Source organism: Oryctolagus cuniculus, chromosome 21, assembly GCF_051225735.1.
Source record: "Oryctolagus cuniculus isolate XC-2025 breed Fujian yellow rabbit chromosome 21, ASM5122573v1, whole genome shotgun sequence".
In the NCBI taxonomy this organism is placed as follows: Eukaryota; Metazoa; Chordata; class Mammalia; order Lagomorpha; family Leporidae; genus Oryctolagus; species Oryctolagus cuniculus.
In genome coordinates this window covers 31,681,436-31,704,785 of record NC_142887.1, presented here as the reverse complement: position 1 = coordinate 31,704,785, position 23,350 = coordinate 31,681,436, and the positions used below count along the sequence as shown (strand labels likewise).

General features: G+C 52.4%; 1 long non-coding RNA gene across 10 annotated transcripts; it reads left to right on the top strand.

Annotated features, from left to right (window-relative positions):
* Positions 1–1,154: 1,154 nt before the first annotated feature.
* LOC149119894 (uncharacterized) lies at positions 1,155–22,191 on the top strand. Of its 10 annotated transcripts, none has more exons than XR_016227472.1 (4): positions 1,155–1,285; positions 6,042–6,230; positions 7,563–7,651; positions 21,978–22,191. It is a non-coding gene; the product is annotated as an uncharacterized LOC149119894 (long non-coding RNA). The 10 variants fall into 10 exon arrangements; XR_016227466.1 differs by having other exon boundaries at positions 7,526–7,651; positions 21,978–22,171; XR_016227471.1 differs by lacking the exon at positions 21,978–22,191 and adding an exon at positions 11,086–11,462.
* The last annotated feature ends 1,159 nt before the right edge of the window (positions 22,192–23,350 follow it).

Sequence of the window (23,350 nt, the reverse complement as noted above, 5' to 3'; positions counted from 1 at the left end):
CCCACTCAGAGCTTATTTTATAAAATCCAAATAAAGTCATATTTTATCTACTTCTAAAGGAAAGAGTTGAGAAATTTCCTTCAAAGATGGTTAGAAATTTTTTTAAAATATAGGTGGCTTTGGAATGAAATCTTCAGTTATCTAAGAAAACATCTAAAGTGATTTCACCTGTAGTGAAACGTTGGGCCATTTTCCACTACTTTCCCAGGCCATAGCAGAGAGCTGGATCAGAAGTGGAGCAGCTGGGACTCGAACCGGTGCCCATATGGGATGCCGGCACTGCAGGCAGCAGCTTTACCCACTACACCACAGTGCTGGACCCACCTGATTGCATTTAACAATGAAAGTCAGGTGTTTAGTTGTATCGTGTGTATCTAGTCATGTCTTTGGGCTGTCTAAATGACTATAGGCAGGGACAAAGTAAGACTGACTTGAAGGTTTTTAGAGGAACGGTCTGTGTTGTGGTGCAGTGGGTTAAGCCACCGCTTGCAACACCAGCCCCCTATGTTGGAGTGCCGGCTGGAGTCCCAGCTGCTCCACTGCCAATCCAGCTCCCTGCTAACGCACCTGGGAAAGCCAAGGGTAGATGGCTCAAGTAGTTGGGCGCTGTTACCCATGTGGGAGACCTGGATGGAATCCTGGCTCCTGGCTTCTCTAAATCTGTTTTAATAAACCTTAAAAAAATTCAGAGAAGAGACTTGGAGGGGTTGGTGTTCTATGGCCAGAGGGCATTGACAGCAGCCAGAGCAGGGGATGAGGGAAACAAGTGCCTCTCTCTGAAATGTGAATTAAGGAAGAAAAGGGTCTGTGTGTGTGTGTGTGTGTGTGTGTGGTTGGGTGGATTTCTGGGGAAAACCTTCCAGAAAAACCACAAAAAGCAAGCACACAAGACAGAATTGTAAAAAGGTGCAGTCATTGGAGGGATTCTGGGAACCGAGTCTGGTGGGAAAACAGACTGACTGCTTTGTTGGCCAAGGCGACATCGACAAACTGGAGATGACACTGTGGATTGAGCCCTGATGTGCAACGTGGGTGACAATTAAAAAAAAAAAAAACAAAAAGGTAGTGCAGGGAGCTACTGGGGGCATTAGGTCAGCCCCACACCAGCTCACAGCCGATTGGCCTGGGGGCGGGCACCTACTCAGCGTGACCAATGAGAGGCCTCGGCGGCTCCTTCATAAGCACAGGGAGGTGGTGGCGACAATAGGTGCAGCAGCTTTCCCACCATCCTCTGCTTGGTGCCTGCGTGGCTCAGGGCTCGAGGTGTCACGCTGCAGGGCTGTAGGTAGGTTCTGCTTCTCACCTTTGAGTCCAGGTCTACTTCATCTCAGTCCTTTGTTCTTGCTTGGTTTGCCTGCTTTAAGACTTATTTGAAAGGCAGCATTACAGAGAGGCAGAGAGCTCTTCCATCATGCTGGTTCACTCCCCAAATGGCCCCAATGACTGGGGCTGGGGCTGGGGCTGGGCCAGGCCAGAGCCAGGAACTTCTTCCAGGTCTCCCACATGGGTGCAGAGGCCCAAGCACTTGGGCCATCTTCTACTGCTTTCCCAGGTGCATTAGCAGGGAGCTGGACTGGAAGTGGAGCAGCTGGGACTCAAACCGGCACCTTTGTGGGATGCCAGTACTGCAGGCGGCAGCTTTACCTTGTGCCACAGAGCTGGCCCTGCTTTAGGTTGTTTTTAAACGCTGCTGAGATAAATGTATTCTGACTGGTACTCCAAAGCATGGCCCAAACTGTAACTAGCTTGATAGTCTAAAGCTGGAGATGTTAAAACCCAATTCCTGAAGATTCTGCGTGTGTTTTCCGCCCTTTGCTTCTACCGCCCATTGTGTGTCCATGCTGTCTCCAGGTTGAAGCTCCGTTCCTCCTGCAGGTACTGCTCATACACCATTAAGGCTGTGATGGAGCACAGGAGTATACTTGGTTCTCCTCACCACTTATTTCCGTGTTATTTGAAAGGCAGACAGACACAGTGAGCGCCTATCCCTGGTTGACTCCCCAAATGCCTGCAACAGCTGAAGCTGGGCCAGGAGCCCCTGACTCCACCTGGGTCTCTGACGTGGGTGGCAGGGACCCAGGGACTTGAGCCATCGCCTGCTGCTTCCCAGGTGCAGGTCCGCAGGACGCTGGAATTGGGAGCGGAGCTGGGACCGAAGCCCAGGTGCTCCCATATGGGATTTGGGGGGTCTATGGAGGCTGCACCAAATACCCACCCCTCTACCACTACTGACTAATAGGCTGTTGCTGGTATGTGCTGGCAGATTCCTTGACCAAACTCCCAACCGGGCTCCCCTGAGCCCTCTTCAACCAGGCCTCCAGCCGACTTGAACAAATGCGAAGGGTTCCTAACAACTGTAGGCTGCAGCCTTCATCTGCCTGCTGAGAAGACTCAAGATGGCCAAGCAGGTTCACGGCTACAGCCAACACCTGGAGGAAGGGCCCCCACCTCCCAGCTTCTGGGAGGGCAGGAGCTGACATCAGTAAGCACCTTAGCTAACATGGATGGGTTTCACGTGGTCCGAAAGTCCCCTTGCTGCTGTTCCTAAGACTACACTTGCTTGGCTGAACTCGGCCATGTTTACCGTCTTCCCCATGCTCTGCTTGAGTGCCTGGATTCCAGAACTAAGTTCCAGATCAAGTGAGGACACAGTGACTCCCTCTCTGAATTGTCCATTGATACACTTTGCTCGTTAGGGGAAAATCCCACTTCTGGGGTATCTTTCTCGTGGTTAATATAATTCTTAATTGTGTTAGTACGTCAACTACAGCCACTGAAAAGGTCTCTTCCTAGCCTGTGGCTCCTCGCCCCCTCTTTTTTTTTTTAAAGATTTTTTTATTTACATGAAAGAGTTACACAGAAAGGAGAGGCAGAGAGAGGGCTTCCATCTGCTGGTTCACTCCCCAAGTGGCTGCAGTGGCCGGAGCTGCGCCGATCCAAAGCCAGGAGCTTCGTCTAGGTCTCCCATGCAGGTGCAGGGGCCCAAGGACTTGGGCCATCTTCTGCTTTCCCAGGCCATAGCAGAGGGTGGGATCAGAAGTGGAGCAGCCGGGACTCGAACTGGTGCCCATGTGGGATGGCAGCACGGCAGGCGGCAGCTTTACCTGCTACACCACAGTGCCAGCCCCTTGTACACTGTTAATGCTAATGAAGATGCTGAGAACCATCTCGGTCAACTAAGCCAGGAGCAAGGGTGTCTTGTGACCAAAAACTGGAGCAGCCAAGAGCTACCGCTTACAGGGCTTGTTTTCAGGGAACTTCTACCTACTCATGAAGTTCTGGGATGGATGACGTCTATTCAAAGGGTGGTGGATGCATATGCCCACGGAGTTATTGAGGTAACACGAGTTTCTCGTTCAGTTGAGGGTGGAGAATGAACAGTGAGGGGCTCGGGCTTCCTGTGTTAGGTGAGTTAGATGAGGCTGCTGCTCGGGCATGGGGTCCTTCAGCCTCAGCTGGGTCCGGCTACTATGGCGCATTCACCGCTAGATGGTCTCGAGCCAACTCATGTCCACATACAAGGACATCAGGTTGGTTTTAACCAGCATCGAAACAGGATTGGGCCACTTATTTTTACAGATGTATTTGAAAGGCTGAGTTAGGGAGAGGTCTGCCATCTGCTGGGTCACTCCCCAAATGTCTGTGAAGGCTGGGCTGTGCCAAGTCAGATCCGGGAGCCTGGAGCTGCTTCTGGGTCTCCCACGTGGGTGGCAGGGGCCCAGGCTTTTGGGCCATCTTCAGCTGTCCTGAGCACTTTAGCAGGGAGCTGGTTCAGAAGTGGAGCAGCTGGGTCTCCAATGGGCGCCTATATGGCATGCAGGCATCACAGGTGGCAGCTTAACCTTCAGTACCACGATGTCAGCCCCGGGTCATTTTCTTTAAGTAGTGGGCTGTGCTGTTAGTTCCACTTCTTGGCTGCTGATCCCATGAGGGTAGAAGCTCGCATCCCGATCCTGGGCTCCCAGCTCGGAGCTGACATCCCCTCCTGTCCCGCTCACTCACCCTTGGCCCCTGTTATCTCCAGTCAGCGGTGACTGGTGCACCCTTGCTCCTTGCTTTGTGTTTGGTTGGTGGTCCAGCAAGATGAGATCCTGTCCCGGGGTCTATCTCACTACCTCTCAACAGCCTGTGCTGTGGCAGAAGCAGATGGGCAGTAGGGGGCTGTGTTTTCCTTTTTTATTTTAAAAGCCATGAGTAGTACCGTGGGATAGGATGGTAATGAAAGTAGTCCATCTGCCACCCCCATTCCCACTCCAAGTGGTAGTGGCTTCTTGGGACAAGTTGTTGGTCTTATACTAACTTCTGTGTTACTACCTGGTCTCCACATGATGCACACTGTTAAGTCCATGTTTTCCCCCCTAGGTTTGTCAATTTCCTGCTTTTTCCTGTCCTGAAACAGGATTATCCATTTATTTAAGAGATTTTTTATCTATTTGAAATGCAGAGTTGGGAAGACAAGTCTTCCATCTGCTGGTTCATTCCCCAAATGGCTGCAACAGCCAGGGCTGGTCCGAGTTGGAGCCCGAATCCTGGAACTCTGTCCAGGTCCCTGTGGAGGTGGCAGGAGCCCTAGCACTTGAGCCTCTGTTGCTCTCCTGGGCACAGGAGCAGAGAGCTGGATGGGAAGTGGAGCAGCCAGGACTCAAGCCAGTACCCATATGGGACACTAGTGTCGCAGGCAGCAGCTTAACCCACTATGCCAGTCCCTGGGATTATCCATTTTACCTCTTCATTGACACACCATTCCTCTTACCCTCATATCAGTCCTTTAAGTTGACTAACAGCCACAGTATTTTTCTCTATTTTCCATTTGCTTGTCTAAACATCCATCAACATAGAGGGAAGATATTTTGGTCTCCATCCCTGCCTCCTGGCCAGAACCCCTGGAGCCCTTGTGGTTTCCTAAGTGATGAGGGCATACGAGCACCTGTTAAATTTTCATTACCCATCCACCCCCCCCCCCATTGCTGAGGTCATTCAGGCACAAGTAAGGTGAATAGAACCCTTTATTGGCAATAAGCCCCTTTAACCACACCTCAGTCTAGCCTGGTGTGGCCACTGGGAAAGCTGTTGCCAGAGCAACCAGCTACAGGACTAGAGTTCCACCCCCTGACCTCCCGGGGAGCAGGGCGAGGCTGGAAGTGGAGTTTAGTTGCCTGTGGCCAGTGATTCACTCAACTGTGCACATGGAACGTGACCTGAGGGCACTGGGTCTGGAGCACTCCAAGGTGGGGAACGAGCTGGCGGCAGCTTAGCCCACTGCACCACAAGGCGGCCCCAGCCACGAGGGTGTGCACCTTAGCTCCTTAGCTCCGTGCATTTAAGGACAGGCAGTGGGAAGGCGGTGCCTAAGCAGTTGCAGATAGCGCTGTAGAGTGTAGCCTTTGTGCCTGGCTGTTCGCTGTGAGAAATCTCCCAAATCGATGCACTTAGGCTCCTGGTCTGTCACCTGGCAGACTCCTGGGCTGAGGGCCATTGTGCTTAGAGGCTTGGATTCCTGGCTGGGAAAGGAAGCTGGGCCTGCCCATCAGTCCGCTTTCCTGGGGCCATGCCTGGGCCACCTGCCTGGTTTGATTCTTGGTGGCTTCCCTGTCCCCTTACAAGCTGAGCTCTGAGCTGCGGTCTACACAGAAGTTAAGCCCTCAGTGCACCTTCTCTCTGGCTCCTGAACCTGTGCATGTGCTGATGGGAATTCCCTGGGGGGGGGGGTTGGCAGGGGACACAAGCTGTCTCCACTTAGACCTGTTAAGGAACAGCAGATATGCTGAGATGCCTGTCTTCCTGCTAGCCCCCGAGTGTCCAGGACTGGAAGAAGCCCCTGTGGCTTCTCTTGGGCAGAAAGGGAGCTGTGGGTCTCTGCTCGAGGCATGAGCAGGGGTGGGTGGTGAGGATGCTGCTGTCAGCGGGGAGGCCTGGGCTGCCCTTGCGTGACATGGGAAGAGGCTGAGCGGTGTGGGATTGCTTGAGGGTTCCCCCGTCTTGTTCTCGGGTTGGTGGAGATGCACAGACCAGTCCCCCTCTCGGTGTCTTGTATCTTGCAGTGCGGAGCCTGTGAGTGCTGAGGACTCGGCTGTGTCCTGTCCCTGGAGAGCTCCCTCTTCCTGACCCTGCCCTCGATGAGGGCCGCTCGAAGATGGACAGTGATGGCACAGGCCTGGCCTTCTCCTTGCCTCCAGCTGGCATCATCGAGTAGCCATGGCTCAGGAGTTGTGGTCCCGCTGCTCACCCAGGTAAGGCTGGAGCAGGGGGAGGTGCGGGCAGAGGCACAGTCAGTGTGCTCACCCAGGTAAGGCTGGAGCAGGGGGAGGTGCGGGCAGAGGCACAGTCAGTGTGCTCACCCAGGTGAGGCTGGAGCAGGGGGAGGTGCGGGCAGAGGCACAGTCAGTGTGCTCACCCAGGTGAGGCTGGAGCAGGGGGAGGTGCGGGCAGAGGCACAGTCAGTTAAGGCTGGAGCAGGGGGAGGTGCGGGCAGAGGCACAGTCAGTTAAGGCTGGAGCAGGGGGAGGTGCAGGCAGAGGCACAGTCAGTTAAGGCTGGAGCAGGGGGAGGTGCGGGCAGAGGCACAGTCAGTGTGCTCACCCCAGGTGAGGCTGGAGCAGGGGGAGGTGCGGGCAGAGGCACAGTCAGTGTGCTCACCCCAGGTGAGGCTGGAGCAGGGGGAGGTGCGGGCAGAGGCACAGTCAGTGTGCTCACCCAGGTAAGGCTGGAGCAGGGGGAGGTGCGGGCAGAGGCACAGTCAGTGTGCTCACCCAGGTAAGGCTGGAGCAGGGGGAGGTGCGGGCAGAGGCACAGTCAGTGGGAGTCACCCCGGGGTGGGAGCCTCCGTGGACGTGCACCTGTTGGGTGTAGGTCAGGTCTGCCTGAGGTGGGCAGGAGTGGGGACGGCCCTCTGACAAAGGGCTGCGTGCGAGAAGGGACGAGAGGCCTGCAGGGAAGCATTGTGTGGACAAACCCCAGTGCCTGGGGTGGCAGGTGGGGTGGGGCAGCTGGTGGCCTGTGGAGGGACGGGGACCAAAGGCCTGCTGCATCCCAGGGCTGCGGCTGCTTGAAGGAGCCTGTATCTTTGCTCATCTTCACAGAAGGCCAAAGCTGAGGGTGCTGGGCTTTACCTAGGAGGGAGATGTGCTGGGAGATCTCTCATCCCTTTTGTGTCTTGCACACGCATATGCACATGCACACGCACTAGCCAAGGCAGGGCCGGCCTCGGTCGTGGCCAAGGCCAGGCTAGTAAAGAATCCAAGGGCGGAGCCTCCATGGGTCCCAGAGCTGGGGGACTCTTGCCTTGCTCTCATCTTCAAGGGCAGAGGGGCATGGTCTCCTGCTCTGACAGGAAGTCGCCACTTCCTGTCCTGTCTCCTCCATGCCCGGGGAGGGTCTCCATGCCTCCAGGGCAGGAAGCTGCTCGCTCATGGAGTGCCCTGCCCCCTGTGGTGAAGATCCTGGGGAAAGGGGAGCCGATGTTGGCAGCCACAGGCTGCAGGGTCAGCCAGACCCGACCTGGCTCCTTCCCCCTCCCCCACCCCAGCAGGAGCAGACCTGCTCACACCACGGTGCATCTCCAGGAACTCCTGTGGCCTTCTTCTCCTGGCTGGATAAGCTGGACTACCTCCGTAAGCTTTGCTGTCTCTTGGGCCAGCCACACAGCTGCCAGGTGAGCACGTGGGAGGGTTGTTTGAATACGAAATGGCCTGTGTAGTAGACTCCCAGGGGTCCCTTCGTAGGATCCCAAGCTGGGTGGCTGAAAACACGTTAATGTATTCCCTTGTGAGTGAAGGCTGGACGTCGGAAGTCAAGGTGTGGACATGGCCGTGCTCCCCCCAAAAGCTCCGGGGCAGGAGTTGTTGCTTGATGTTCTACCTCCTGCTGCTTGCTGGTGATCCTTTGTGCTCCTTGGCATGTCAGGGCAGTCTGCCTCTGCACATGGCTTCTTCCCCTGTGTGTCTGTGTCTCTAAGGGACTGCAGTCAACAGACTAGGGGCCCACCCTCTAGTCTAACCTCACCTTGACCTGATCACATCTGCCAAGACCCTATTTCCATTCAAAGACTCCTGTTGGACATGCACTTGGGGGTGGGTGGTGACACTGTTCAATCCAGGACAGCAGGGAACCCTTGAATCCCCCATGAGCAGGGCTCTGGAGTTTGAAGCTGGAGCTGGGAATCAAACTAGCACCACATTTGTGCAGTGCTGCTGTCTTCACGGCTAGGCTAGGCACCCCTCTCACAAATGGTGAGCTTGTGGAAACTCCAGTAGGCCTTCTGCTCAACTAGGAAGCTAGCGGTTGGGGGAAAAGGGGTGCAAAAGAGGGGGTGGAGCATCTTCCCAAACTCGTCACCTAGGAACAGATCAGCCCTAGTGTGCAGAGATCTTTCCAAAGCTTGACCTCCATAGCTTCCGTGGCAGAAGTGAGGCTCACGTGGGTAGCAGTGGCCCAGTAATGTGTATGTAGCATCCATGGTAGGTATAGGAGACCACCTGACTCTGAAGTCCTCTCGAAGTGAGGAGATGGTCTCCTATGGTCGTCTTAGGGTGTGGGGGGGCAATGGAGCTGTACCAAGCTAAGAGCTCTGGCCTCAGCTCCCTGGGAATAACTACTTGTGTTGTCTTAGTGACATGCAGAGACCACTGGAGACCTGAAGATGTGGACTTCTGGGCACCGATATTACCCATCTGTCCTACAGACTTCACACTGCCCACCTGCAGAACGTGGGCATGGGCAGCAACAGCCTGCTCCACGTGATGCCTGCGCCCTGGAGACTGCTGGGTGGGGGTGGTCTTGAGCTCCTGCTGCCACCTGAGTTCCTGCTGCCAGCCCTGTGCTGCTGCCCCCACCCTGGGGTGGTCATCTCCCACGACCTCCTAAACTGCCCCTCCTACAGATAAGACGGTGTGTGGAATGCTCGAGCTGAAGAATGTTGAAGTATCCTATCCTTGTTGAATGCTCTGGATATGTGGATGACCACCCTGGATTAACGCTGCTTTAGAAGCCAAACCATGGCTAAGCTAAGCTGGACAGCATTGGATCAGATGGGGGAGGGGAGACCCACAAACTGCATAGCACTGAGGGCTGAAAGCCGTGCAGAGCTCCACCGTGCAATAGTGCGCGCACAGCCAGCCAGCAGAAGTGCCGTGGTTCAGTGTCCTTACTTGCACGTGTCTGGGTAGCTTCTAGTCGCTGGCCGAGACTCCGGCTCCTTGTTGCAGGAGGTGTTATGGCACGATGGGAGAGGCAGGGCCCAGCTGATCTGACTTGTGAAGAATATTTTAACTTTCAACATAAAGGATGATCTCATGCTCGTCTCTATCTTACAACATCAACTGTACTCGGGTCTCAGGGATTTGAGGCTTCAACTTGAACTTAGATGTTCCTCTGCTGTGTCCTAGACTGTTCTAGATGCCTGGTATAAGGACAAATGAGACACTTAAAAAAATCCTTCCTTAAACTTATTTTATTTGAAAGGGTTAGAGAGGTAGAGCAAGAGAAAAGGCTTCTATCCACTGGTTCACTCCCCACATGACTGCAACAGCCAGAGCTGAGGTGATCCAAAGCCAGGAGCTTCTTCTGGGTCTCCCAGGCAGGTGCAGGGGCCCAGGGACTTAGGCCATCCTTTGCTTTCCCAGGCCATTAGCAGAGAGCTGGATTGGAAATGGAGCAGCCGGGACTTGAACCAGTGCCCAGATGGGATGCTAGTGCTGCAGGCCAGGGCTTCAACCCACTGTACCACAGCACCGCCCCAAATGAGACTTTTTGTGAAGGATCTCTAGATACAGGTGTCCCTTTTGTCTGGTTTTCCATTTTGTTTTTTCTGCAGTTTTCAATATTTGTTTTTTTTGGGGGGTGGGTGGGCATGTAAAAATGGTTGAGTTAATCTTCATAAACTTCAGTTCCTCACTTGTAAAACTGAGGGTTTTTTTTTTTAAGACTTATGCATTTGAAATGAGGTAGAGACAGAAAGAGTCTTCCATCTGCTGGCTTACTCCCCAGATGGCAGCAATAGCCAGAGCTGTGCTGATCCAGGAGCCAGGAGTCTCCTCCAGGTCTCTCATGTGGGTGCAGGGGCCCAAGGACTTCGGCCATCTTCTGCATTCCCAGGCCATAGCAGAGAGCTGGATTGGAAGAGGAGCAGCCAAGACTAGAACTGGTGCCCATGTGGGATGCTGGTTCTTCAGGCCAGGGTGTTAACCCACTGCGCCACAGCACCGGCCCCTCTTTTTTGTGTGAAAGCTGTCAGCATAGTGCATTCACTTATGCAGAAGGTGTTTGAGGCTCTGCCCTTCCCTGGGCTGAGTGCTGGGGGCAGGGGTGGAAAAGACACACGTGGTTCTCATGTTTCTAGGAACTTGTACTGAGATGGGTGACTCGGGCGATCGGCAAGTTACATCAAGAAGCAGGACAATTTCAGACAAGAGGCATGGAGACAGGATGCAGTGGAAGGTCACTGGGGTGTGGGGGGGGTAGCATCATATGTGTGGGTGGCCCGGGAACGGTGCCTGAACACTGAGGCCGGGAGTCACAGGACATGGAACAGGAGCCTAAGCAGAGGAAATGCAGGTACGGAAGCCTGAACGGGCTGATGAGGCTGGAGGTTAAAACAGGAATAGGTTAAGCAATCGGCTGAGGGAGCCACAGTGAATGGATCACTTAGTGAACATGGGTATGTTTGTGACCATGTTATCAAAAGGAACCACTTCCACTGGTGCCGTGGTACGAAGGTATCCCCCAAACTTAGTGTGTCGATCACCAATGTGAAGCATTTTAAGAGGGGCTGCCTTGGGGGCCGGCACTGTGTTGGAGGCTTCAGCTGTTGTCTATAGAGCCAACATCATATATGGATGCCAGTTTGAGTCCTGGTTGCTCCACTTCTAATCCAGCTCCCTGCCAATGTGCCTGGGGAAAGCAGTGAAAGGTGGCCCAAGCGTGTGGGCCCCTGCACCCATGTGGGAGGCCTGGAGGAAGCTCCTGGCTTCAGTCTTGCCCAGCTCTGACTATAGTGGCCATTTGGGGAGTGAACCAGTGGATGAAGGACCTCTGTTTCTTCCCTCTCCATGTAACTCTGATTTTCAAGGTTTTTTTTTTTTTCCAAAGAGGGGCTGCCTTTAGGAGAGGATCAAATCATGAAGAACCCTCATGAACGGGACTGATGACCTTATAAAAGGACCACAGGGTCCCAGCTGGGCCCTTCTGCCATGTGGGGATGTGTTGGTTTCCTCTGGGGCACACGGCGAGGTGCCATCTTGGAAGCAGACTCTTCAAAGAGGCAGTATCTCCTGGTGCCTAGATTGGGCTCCCCAGCCCCCAGAACTCAGATTTCTGTTCATGGATCATCCTTCTAAAGGCTTTTTGCTACAGCAGCAGGTGTAGATGAAGTTGGCTGATGCTATGGTACGAATTCCACTGTGTCTTGGGCTCTCCAAGTCGATGGCTTAGTGAAGCCCTACCCAACAGGTGAGGACATGGAGAAATAGTAGAACCCAGGAAGCCACAGAGGCAGAGCAAGTTCGGTCCATTTATGTGTGCTTTCTGGTTTATCTTACTTAAAATACTATCCTCTATTGGGGCTGGTGCTGTGGCATAGCAGGTAAAGCTGTCGTAGTGCCGGCATCCCATGTGGATGCTGGTTCAAGTTCTGGCTGCTCCACTTCTGAGCCAGCTCTCTGCTGTGGCCTGGGAAAGCAGTGGAAGATGCCCCAAGTCCTTGGGCCCCTGCACCCATGTGGGAGACCCGGAAAGAAGCTCCTGCCCTTGGATCAGCGCAGCTCCAGCTGTTACAGCCATCTAGGGAGTGAACCAGTGGATAAAAGACCTCTCTGCTTCTGCTTCTCTGTGACTCTGCCTTTCAAATAAATCTTAAATATGATCATCTGGGTTCATTCATGTCACAAATGACAGGATTTCCTCCCCCCCTTTCTTAAAAGGCTGATTATTGCACTTTGTGTCTAAACCACATTTTCTGTTTCCATTTGCCCACTGATGGACATCTGGGTTGTTTGCACGTCTTGCTCACTGAACAAAACTGCTGTGCATAGGGCAGGGTGCGCATCTCTTCACGACGCCATCCGCAATGCCCTCGCGTGTCAACCCAGAGTTTTGACTGCTGTATTTCATTTAGTTAAATCTGTTTGTAGTTATTTTGTCATCTTTATTGATATCTTTTTTAAGATTTACTTGAAAGAGTTACACAGAGGAATGGTAGAGAGAGGTCTTCAATCCACTGGTTCACTCCCCAGTTGGCCGCAATGGCCAGAGCTGTACCAATCTGGAGCCAGGAGCCTCTTCCGGGTCTCCCGCATGGGTGCAGGGGCCCAAGGACTTTGGCCATCTTATTCTGTCCCAGGCCATAGCAGAGAGCTGGATCAGAAGAGGAGCAGCCAGGACTAGAACTAGCGCCCAAATGGGATGCTGGTTCTTCAGGCCAGGACGTTAAACCACTGCGCCACAGCACCAGCCCCTTGATATCTTTGTGATTTGATTTTTTTGTAGTGATATACTTGATTAGCCTTATCTTTTTTGTATCTAGTATAGGTTTCCATTTATGATTATCACAAGACTTGGATAGAGCAACATATTTTGAGCCAATTATAATCTCATAGAAAATAAAAACTTACCCCACACCACATACTTTGCTATTAGTATCAGAATTCATTTTATATTGTTTCTATTAACCAGTTTTTCTGGTAATTTTTTAAAGTTATTTTAGCTGCCAACTACAGGGTTGGCATCCCATATGGGTGCTGGTTTGAGTCCCAGCTGTTCCACTTCTGATCCAGCTCGCTGCTAATGGTTTGGGAAGGCAGTGGAAGATGGCCCAGGTGCTCGGGCCCCTGCAGCCATGTGGGAGACCTGGAGGAAGCTCCTGGCTCCTGACTTGAGATTGGCCCAGCTCTGGCTGTTGTGGCCAATTGGGGAGTGAAGCAGCAGATGTCTCTCCATCTCCCTCTCTCTGTAGCTCTGCCTCTCAAATTTTTAGAAACATATAATTTAAAAATCATTAATATGAGAATGGGATCTACTTAAGGCACTTCAGAGGAAAGCTGAACATTTCAAAATTTTCACAAAACAGCATTTTGAGTCACATATTTTAGTGAGTCTGTCCTCCATGGATTTCAGCCAGAATGCCCCTTTAGCTGCTCACAGCTTCTTTAAGGGAACAAAAGACGAAAGGCTTTGTCAGTCCATCAGTGCTCGTGTCACATGATCTGGAGCTGTAGCGATCAGAAGGCAGCAGCAGCCCCCGTCCGTCTGTACAGGTTATTTTTAGGTACATGAAAGGTAGAAGAGAGGGAGAGGGAGAAAGTACCTTCCATCTGCTAGTTCACTCCTCAGATGTGCACAACAGCCAGGGCTGGGCCAGGCTGAAGCCAGGAATTCAGCCTGGGTCTCCCCCGTGAGTGGTGGTGGTGGTGGGGCCCAAACACTGAAGCTGTCATATGCCGCCTGCCTTGAGGCTTCAGCCTGCGGCTGGATCAGAAGTGAAGCAGCCAGGACTTGAGCTGGTCACCCAAGTGACAGCTTAACTCACCGCATCACAAGTCCCGTGCCTCTCCTTCAGTGTTTTGTTTAAGATTTTATTTGAGAGGTAGAGTTGGAGATGGAGAGAGAGGTCTTCATCTTCTGGTTCACTCCCCCAGATGGCTGCAATGGCTGGAGCTGCGCTGATCTGAAGCCAAGAGCTTTATCCGGGTCTCCCATGCGTTTGCAGGAACCCAAGCACTTGGGCCATCTTCTACTGCTTTCCCAGGTCATAGCAGAGAGCTGGATCAGAAGATGAACCGTATGGGATGCCGGCGCCGCAGGTGGAGGGCTATCCTACTGCACCACAGCACCAGCCCCATCTCCTTCAGGTTTCAAGGATGGTTTCTTCCAGCAGCTTGAATGTTTCCTCTCACCGCTGGCCTCCAAGGCTTTTGCTGAGAATCTGCCAGTCTTGTGGCATCCCTGCTCGTGTGGTGACTGCAGGGGACAAAGGTGCTCTGGAGAAATCTGAAAGTGGGTTTGGGGCCGGCACTGTGGTGCATCGGGTAAAGCCGACGCCTGCAGTGCCGGCATCCCATGTGGGCAGCAGTTTGAGTCCTGGCTGCTCCACTTTTTTAAAAATTTATTTGACAGGTAGAGTTGTAGACAGAGGTCTTCTTCTGTTGCTTCACTCCCCAAATGGCCATCATGGCCAGCGCTGCGCTGATCTGAAGCCAGGAGCCAGGTGCTTCTTTGTCTCCCATGTGGGTGCAGGGGCCCAAGCACTTGGGCCATCCCCCACTGCCCTCCTGGGCCACAGCACAGAGCTGGACTGGAAGAGGAACGACTGGGACTAGAACCCGGTGCCCATATGGGATGCCAGCGCTGCAGGCAGAGGATTAACCAAGTGAGCCACGGCGCCAGCCCACTGTTCCACTTCTGATCCAGCTCTCTTCTACGGCCTGGGAAAGCAGTAGAAGATGGCCCAAGTCCTTGGGCCCCTGCACCCACATGGGAGACCTGGAAGAAGCTCCTCACTCCTAGCTTTGGATTGGCGCAGCTCTGGCTGTTTCAGCCAACTGGGGAGTGAACCAGTGGATGGAAGACCTCGCTCTCTCTGCCTCTCCTTCTCTCCCTGTGTAATTCTGACTTTCAAATAAATAAATCATTTTTATAAAAAATGGATTTATTTTGGTTTATAGTTTGAGAGATGGCAGCAGCACAAAGAAGGTCAACAGAGAAAGGAAAAGAATATTCCAGATGTCTGCAATGATTGGCATATCGCTGGCACTGAGGTGGCAGCTGTGGGTCAGGGGCAGGGGAACATCTATTCAAGTGAGGGAGCACTGGCTGCACGGGGCCTGCTGACACCACAGTGGGGCAAGCAGGAAGCAGCTACTGGGACAATACATACACAGGGCCAGGTGCACCTGTCCCCGCCTCTGGTCCCCAGGGCCAGCGGTGTCCCCCAGGAGGGCAGGAGGCTGCTTTCAGGGACCCTGTGGGGACACCTGGGGCTGGCTCACAGGGCTCACATCCAGCCACAGGGCCAGGCTTCCGTCTCTCCCTGATGAATTTCTTCGGCTGTCCATGTCCCTGGTGAGCTGGACACCACTGTAAGAAGTGCCTCTCCTAGGACGTAGCAGATTTCTCTCTTTGCACCTGTATGTTGCTAAGGTCCCCTCACTTTGGGTTTATGAATGCACTTGTAAAATCCCTTTTGTTGGGGGGATGGCATTTGGGGCAGCAGTTATGCTGTCTGCCTTCCGTATGTGGGAGCATGGTGTTCAAATCCTGGCTCCTTTATTTCCAATCCAGCTTCCGTTTAATGTGCACCACGGGAGACAGCAGGTGATGGCTCAAGTGGTTGGGTTCCTGCCATCTACATGAGAGACTGGGATTTCATTGTGGAATCCTGGCTTTGGTCTGGCTCAGCCCCAGCTATTGGTGGGGTGGGGTGGGGTGGCAGGATTTGGGTGTGAACCAGTAAATGGAAGCTCCCTCCCTCTCTCTGCCTTTCAAATAAAATACAGATATTTAAAGGCAAACTTCAACATTCCATTCATTTCTATTTCTTTGGCTTTGTTATTAGCATGTGTCTGAAAACCCATCGCATATGGTGGAGGTGGGCAGCTGAGTATTTTTTCCCTTAAGGGACACAGGACAAATAGTTAAGAATGTGGGGACCGTGCCCCTTGCCCTGGGTGGGGGAGGCCTGTACGTTGTGAGGCTACAGAAACTGAACGATGAAGGAAACTCCTACTCTGTTAGGTGAACGCTACGCTAGGAGCAGCTGGGCAGGCTGCGGAGGGCACTGCCCCTGAGCCTGGGCTTTCTGGGGGATGCCATACTCCAGAAGAGCCTGCAGGGGGCAGACGAGAGCCGGGCAGTCCAGGTGCTGAAAAGGCACGCACTGCAGGAATGTTCTGTGACCAAAGGGACCTGTAGCTTGGAGGAAGAGCGGGGAGAGTGGTCCAGGGGGCCTGGGAGCCTGCTAAGGTCTTGGGCTTTTCCGTCCAATAGCAGAAAGGTCAACACGAAGTTTTATTTGTCGTGTGCTTGTGTTTGCTTTTAATGCTCACATTCTGACTTAAACATGGAGATCTTGCTCTGGTTGAAGGCACCAGCTGTCTGGGACTGCTGGGGTGCAGGAGGGGCGGGGTTTAGGCCAGGGCCATGCATACTGCGTGTGGCCTGTGCATGTGTGTGTGTCATGGTGGCTCCTGAGATGGGCACCTGGGAGACCTCGGCTCACCCTCTGCAGGTGATCTCACACACAAGGGTGCCACAGATGTCTCTGGGGCTTGTGCTTTTAGCTCTTTGCAGGCCAGACCCAGGTTTAGGCCACAGTCAACTGCTGTCAGAGGGATTAGGGTGGCACTGAGGGTCGTGGTCTCTTCTTCCCTGGGGGCGGGGGGTCCTGGCAGGGCCCAGGGGAAGTTGGATGAGGCTGCTTGGGTCACTGTGGGTCTCCTGGAGTTCCATTCCCACCCCACCCCCCAGGCCCATTCAGGCTCTGCAGGGGGTGGGGCTGGGAGGGTCAGCCTTGACTTCTGCCTGAGAAATCATCCTAGAATCGGCCAGAACTGAAGGAGCACAGAGGCCCTCCACCCCCAGCATCACCCTTCCACACACACACAGCTGAGCAAGGTGGCCCCTCGCTCCCCAGGGTCTTGCTGCATGAGCGTGAAGCCGGGCCAGCCAGCGCTGCCAATCACGTGTCCTCTCAGGCAGCACGGACACAGCTCCCCCGTCTCTGTGACGCTGCGATGCCAGACCCCGGTCAGGCCTTTCACGTTAGGAGGCCCCACGCTGTAGGCATCAGAAACTTCGGTTTCCAACAGAAATTTTCCATTGGGGGAAAGCAACCCTCATCTGGGGTCACAGTTCCCCAAAAGCAATGAGGTACGTTTGGATCAACAACATGCACTTTGCGGTACCAGGTAAATTACCTTCAAGTTCTGCAACCTCTGTTATTATTGATTTCTTTATCTGAGAGGCAGATGGAGCGAGAGAGGGAGAGAGCTCTCACCTGCTGGTTCATGCCTGCAACAGCACCCAGAGCTCAATCCAGGTCTCCTAAATGGACAACAGAACCCCAACTACTTGAGCCATCACCCCTGGCCCAGGGGTCTGCATTAGCAGGAAGCTTGGGCCTGTGAGGTGGAGCTGATGGGCAGGGGCTGCTGTGACAGGGGAGCAGGGCAGGAGGTGCGGGTGCCAGAGGGACCTGGAAGGCTCTGGTGAGGTGGCAGGGACCCTGCACAGAGGCTCAGGACCCGTCTTCCTCTGTGTGGGTCTGGATATAGCCCTTGGCACAGCTTGCGCCAGGGGGGCGAGGGGCCTGGGCTGCCAGAGCTGTGGCTGCACCAGCCTGGGGAGGACTGGTCTGGCCCTGGAGGTTCTCCAGGACCCAGCCAGACTCAGTTCTGTTTTCAACCAAGGGAGGATGTGGCTTATGGTGGTCACGTCTGCCCGAGATGCCATGGCAGGCAAGCACAGGGGCATCAGAGCAGCCAGCAGTGCTGTTTAGGGCCGGCCCCTTCTTCTCCCCAAGACTGGGGGTTGTCCTGGCCTTGAGAGGTGTGGGGAGGCAGGGATCATGGCTCCCATGCTGTGGGCAGTGGTATCACACCCACATAGGGGGTGCAAGTGTGGGAAGCAGCTTCAGCACAGACCTCTGGGGGTAACCCTGCCCCAGGCTCCAAGGCTAAGGTCAGAGTCAGGAGTGGGCCAGCACTGCACTGGGGGGGGGGGGGGGCTGGGTCACGAGCCTCCTGGAAGCTCTCCCCGCACCCCATAGGATGTCTCTGAGGGCACCCACACACTGTTACTGGTCAGTACCTTGCCCATCTCGCTGATGACCGCAAATCCTCCAGGATGCAATGCCTGGCCCTCAGTCAGGGTTTGTGGGACACAGGGATCCAAGCACAGTCCCATCAGCCCATGGGTTCTGACTTTCCTTGTGGTCCTCAGGATCCACATGTGGTTAACAGGGATTTGTCTGTTACAGCATCCAGTGGTCATGGCTGGACATGAGCCAGGGGATATCTGGGATGGCTGCCCCACTAGGGGCATGTGGGATGCACAGAATTCATTCTGGGTGTGGGGGCTGGGGAGAGCTTCAAAGGGACAGATGAGCCTTTGGGACAGCATTGGCCTGAGTGGACGGGGACAGACAGAACCTCAAGTGGTGGGGGTCTCAAGGATGCACTCCAGATCAGTCAATAGTAAAATACAAGGGCACTTCAGAAAGTCCTTGGGCCAGTGCCACGGCTCACTAGGCTAATCCTCCGCCTTGCGGCGCTGGCACACCGGGTTCTAATCCCGGTCGGGGCACCGGATTCTGTCCCGGTTGCCCCTCTTCCAGGCCAGCTCTCTGCTGTGGCCCGGGAGTGCAGTGGAGGATGGCCCAAGTGCTAGGGCCCTGCACCCCACGTGAGACCAGGAGAAGCACCTGGCTCCTGCCATCGGATCAGCATGGTGCACCAACCGCAGCGCACCAGCCACGGCGGCCACTGGAGGGTGAACCAACGGCAAAGGAAGACCTTTCTCATGAGACTGTCTCTGTCTACTCTGCCTGTCCAAAAAAAAAAAAAAGCCCTTGGAAAGTGAAACTCAAAGGTAAGTTTATTTTGGTGTGAAAAACAACAAAACCACCCTGAAACCCATTCACCCAAGGGGGCCTCACAAAATTCATGAAAAAAGCTTCATAGGAAAAACTGCTTGGGCTTCAGTGATTTTGTGTGTGTTTGTGTGTATGCCACAATAAACTTATCTTTTAATTGCATTTTCCTGTGAACTTTTTGCTCATACAAGAGTGGATCTGCAACCAGTTTGGACTCTTAAGGGTAACTGAGCTAGCCTGTCCCAGGACAGTGTTTTTTTTTTTTTTGCCATTTCCTTTTTTTTATTTAATAAATGTGAATTTACAAAGTGCAACTTTTGTATTATTGTGGCTTCTCCCCCCCAACCTCCCTCCCTCCCTCCCTCGGCCCTCCCCTCTCACACTCCCTCTTCCCATCTCGCCCTTCATTGAGTTTCATTTTCAATTACCTTCATATACAGAACATCAACTTAGTATATACTAAGCAAAGATTTCAACAGGCTGCACTCACACAACCATACAAGGTATAGGGTATTGTTCGACTAGTAGTGTTGTCTTTAAGTTTCATAGTAAAACACATTAAGGACAGAGATCCTACATGGGGAGCATGTACCCAGTGACTTCCGTTGTTGATTTAACAGTTGGCACTCTTATTTATGACATCAGCAATCACCCAAGACTCTTGCTATGAGCTGTCTAGGCTATGGAAGTCCCTTGAGTTCACCAACTCTGAACTTGTTTAGTGAAGGCCATATCACAGTGGAGGTTCCCTCCTCCCTTCAGAGAAAGGTGCCAGGACAGTGTTCTACAAAAGATTTTCCTCTGGAATATTCCCAGTTAGGAGGCAGGCGTTTAGCTCAGTGGGGCAGACACCTGCCTCCCCCATTGGAAAACCTGGATGCAACACCTGGCTCTGGCTCCTGATTTCAGCTTCCTGCCAGTGAAGATGGCTAAAGACATTGGGTGCTGGGGTCATTGTTATGGCACAGGTGGTTAAGCATCCACCTACCTGTGACACTGGCATCCCCTGTGAGCCCTGGATCGAGTCCCGGCTGCTCCACTTCCTATCCAACTTCCTGCTAGTGCACCTGGAAAAGCAGCAGAAGATGGTCCAAGTGCTTGGGCCCCTGCCACCCTGTTGGAGACCTGTGCAGATGGAGTTCCTAGTTCTTGGCTTTGACCTAGTCCAGTCCTGGCTGTTGCAGCCATTTGGGGAGTGAACAGCAGGTGGAAAAAAATCTCACTTTATTTCTCTTTCTCTGTTACTCTGCTTTTCAAATAAATAAAAAAAAATTCTAAAGAAAATTGGGGCAGGGCTGGTGCTGTGGCACTGTGGTAAAGCCGATGCCTGCTGTGCCGCATCCCATATGGGCACCGGTTTGAGAGCTGGCTGCTCCACTTCCAATCCAACTCACTGCTATGGCCTGGGAAAGCAGTAGATGTTCCAAGTCCTTGGGCCCCTGCACCCGCTTGGGAGACCTGGAAGAAGCTCTTGGCTCCTGGCTTCAGATCAGCACAGCTCTGGCCATTGTGGCCATCTGGATTGTGAACCAGCGGATGAAAGACACTCTCACTCTTTCTCTCTCTCTCTCTCTCTCTCTCTCTCTCTCTCTCTCTCTCTCTCCTCTCTCTGTGTAGCTGTGACTTTCAAGTCAAATAAATCTTACATATTAAAAAAAAGAAAATTGGGTGCCTTCCACCCACATGGGAGACATGGATTAAGTTTCCTGCTTTGGCCCTGGCCCAGCCCCAGCTGTTCTGGGCATGCAGGGACTGAACCAGTAGACAGGAGAGGAGTGTCCCATCAAAATCAAGAGCCAACCAACCAACACAAAACTAACAGCCAGTAATAAACCCACATCCCAGCCCCTCTATGTATTTAGACAACTGGAGCCACATCCAGCGAAGCAGCCCTTGCTACCAGGGACCTACTTTTCTGGTTGCAACCAGCCTGAGCTGACTTCACAACCTTCTCTGAGCTGCAATGCAAATGTGAAGAGTGGCACTTGAGGTGTCACTGGAGATCCATTCATTTGCTGGTGGCTAATGGTTTCACCTAAGCTACACCAGCCACACACCAGCTGGTTAAAATCATCATGGGTGGCTCCTGTCTGTGATATACATGCAGCACTTTCAATGGACAAACCGTGCATGCTTCCATTTGTACAAGGGGCTTGAGCCACCAGCTTCATAACGTGACAGAGGGGGGAACGGTGGCCAGGGAACGGGGAGCTGGTGTTGAGTGGGTCCAGAGTTTTAGCTTCACAGGAGGAAAAGTTCTGGAGGTTGGTGGGGGTAGTGGTTGCCCAGTGATGTCAGGGGACTTAATGCCATTGAAGTGCAGGCTTAAAAAATGGTCAGGATGGGGCTGGTGCTATGGTGTTGTGGGCTAAGCCTCTGCCTGCAGCACTGGCACCCCATATGGGTGCCGGTTCAAGTCCCAGCTGCTCCACTTTCAATTCTGCTTTCTGCTATGGCCTGGAAAAGCAGAAGATGGCCCAAGTGTTGGGACCCTGCACCCACGTGGGAAACCTGGGAGAAGCTCCTGGTTTTGGATCAGCTCAGTTCTGGCTGTTGTGGCCATTGGCAGAGTGAACCAGCAGGTAGAAAACCTTAGTTAGTTTCTCTCTCTCTCTCTCTCTCTCTCTCTCTCTCTCTCTCTGCCTCTAAAATAAATAAATATTAAAAAATGGTCAGTGGGATGACTGGTGCATAGGGAGATTACTGATGCCATAAACAGGAGTGTCAATTTGTAAAGTCAACAACAGGAATCACTGTGCACTTACTCCTCATGTAGGATCTCTGTCCTTAATGTGCTGTACACTGAGGCTTAATGCTATAACGATTACTCAAACAGTATATTTCACTTTGTGTTTCTATGGGGGTGCAAACTGTTGAAATCTTTACTTAATGTACACTAAACTGATCTTCTGTTAAAAAAAAAAAAAAGAAAAGAAACTATCAATTCCCAACTTGACTCTCACTGGGATTAAACATGACAATAGGTCTGATCTGATTTCATCATCATTTAAAAAAAAATCATCTATTATTTTTCACTTTATGTTTCTGTGTGGGAACAAACTGTTGAAATCCTTACTTAAGGTATACTAAGCTGATCTTCTGTATACTAAGATAATTGAAAATGAATCTTGATGTGAATGGAAGGGGAGAGGGAGTGGGAAAGGGGAGGGTGGTGGGTGGGAGGGACGGTATGGGGGGGAAAGCCATTGTAACCCATGAGACGTACATTGGAAATTTATATTCATTAAATAAAAGATAAAAAAAAATAAAATAAATAAAAAAAAAAAATGGTCAGTGGGGGCCAGGGCTGTGGTGTAGTGGGTAAAGCCACCACCTGCAGTGCCGGCATCCCATACAGGCACAGGTTCAAGTCCTGTCTGCTCCATTTCCAATTCAGGTCTCTGCTGTGGCCTGGGAAGGCAGTAGAAGATTGCCCAGGTCCTTGGACCCCCCTTCATCCATGTGGGAGACCTGGAAGAAGCTCCAGGCTCTTGGCTTTGGATTGGCCCAGTTCCAGCCATCAGAGTCACTTGGGGTGTAAACCAGCAGATGGAAGACGTCTCTCTCTCTCTCTGCCTCTCCTTCTCTCTGTGTAACTCTGAATTAACTCTTGAATTTATTGTAAATAAATAAATAAATCTTTAACAAAATGGTCAGGATGGAAATTTTGTCACCTATGCTTGATCACAATTGAGAAAGAAACTTAGGAAAACTTGCTGACAAAAAGCCCACTTTTACATCCATTGTATTGCACCACCAACCATGGTCCTGGGGAGTGAGCAGAACTGGCAGCACTTCCAATCTCACCTCCAGGGGAAGACAGGGAGCTTGGAGATTTCCAGTGGCCTGCGAGGTCACTCCTGGCCCCCCTCCTCACTGCCTGCCACCCTCCCGATACCAAAGTACAGGGTCCCAGGGCCCAGGGGCTCAGCCTAGGAAGAGGGTGAAGGGGCCTGGCCTGTGCTCCCAGTGGTGACTCCCCTACTGGCCCCTGGATGAAATCCATGATAATGAGTTTGCGAGAGCTACTGCACAGCACGGAGACTTCAGTGAGGCCCAAGGTTTCTGGGGCATGATGGATATGTGACTTCCTTGATGTAATCACTCCACAATGTCTGAATGTATCAGAACATGGCACTGTATACTGTAAATGTATATTACTTGAGTTTGGATCCTACTTTAATACAGCTGGGGAAGGGCAGGCAGAATTGATAAGAATGTGTGTGCATGTGTGCGTGTGTGCATGTGTGTGTGAGAGAGAAGGAGGGAGGGAGGGAGAAGCCTGTGGGGTGCTGTGTGTGGTGCATTGAACACCGTTCTGTTCTTTAGATCATGAGTCTGGACTACAACAGTGGCCATGTCTTGGGGAGTGAACCAATGAACGGAAGGAAGGTGTTTCTGTGCCTTTGAGAAATTGATTTTGTATTATTTTTAAATAGGTTGTAACTTGTTAAGTGTTATATCACTTAATAAACAATTTCATGAATAGATACTAAAAATGTCAAAAATCTGCTATAATATGAATAAAACTTGAAGACACTATGCTAAAAGAAATGAGCCACACACAAAAAGACAAATACTGTATGACTGTACTTACTTGAGTTCCCTGAGTAGACAAGTTATGGAGGCAGAAAATAAAGTAGAGGTACCAGGGCTAGAGGAAGAGGAATGGGAAGTTATTGTTTAATAGATGCAGACGTCCTGTTTGGGAAGATGGAAAAATTCTGGAGGCAGATGGTGGTAACAGTTGCGCAACAGTGTGAATGTACC